A 534-nucleotide genomic window follows, 5' to 3' on the forward strand; every position below is an offset into this window, starting at 1 on the left:
CCACGCCCTGGGCAGGCATCTCGCATTCCTGACCCCCAGCATCACCCCGAAAATTCACCCCGACACTTCCTCCTCACGTGGGGAGGAGACGCAGCTGAGGAACCCCAGAAAAGTCTGAGCCAAGGGGTGGCCTCACCTCACGGGTGTCTGATTTCCTCCATTTAATGCCCCAGCTCGCTCCGAGTCGGGCTGTGCCAGCAGGTGAGGGGGGTCGGATCCGTGCCCCACGCAAGCTACGCTGGGAGGAATTTGGGGGAGTGGGGGGCAAAAGGGAACGGAGTTACACTCCAGTTGAGGTCGGAGTAAAGGCTCCCCTATTTTTCATCCTTCGATGCTCCCTTCACCAGGAAATGGGGAGACAAAAAATTTAAAAATTAGGATTTTTCTCTTCATTTCTTCGAAAGCCTGTATTTCATCTGCGTAACACCCCAGTTTCGCACCAGGGATCGTCTGAGGGTAACAAGGGCTACGAGAGCATCCTGCCCCTTTTGGGACCCCTTAAGGCCACTCTCACAGGCCCCAGCCCCCCCCCGT

The sequence above is a fragment of the Apaloderma vittatum genome, unplaced genomic scaffold (genome assembly GCF_000703405.1).
Source record: "Apaloderma vittatum isolate BGI_N311 unplaced genomic scaffold, ASM70340v1 scaffold17084, whole genome shotgun sequence".
Classification (NCBI taxonomy): domain Eukaryota; kingdom Metazoa; phylum Chordata; class Aves; order Trogoniformes; family Trogonidae; genus Apaloderma; species Apaloderma vittatum.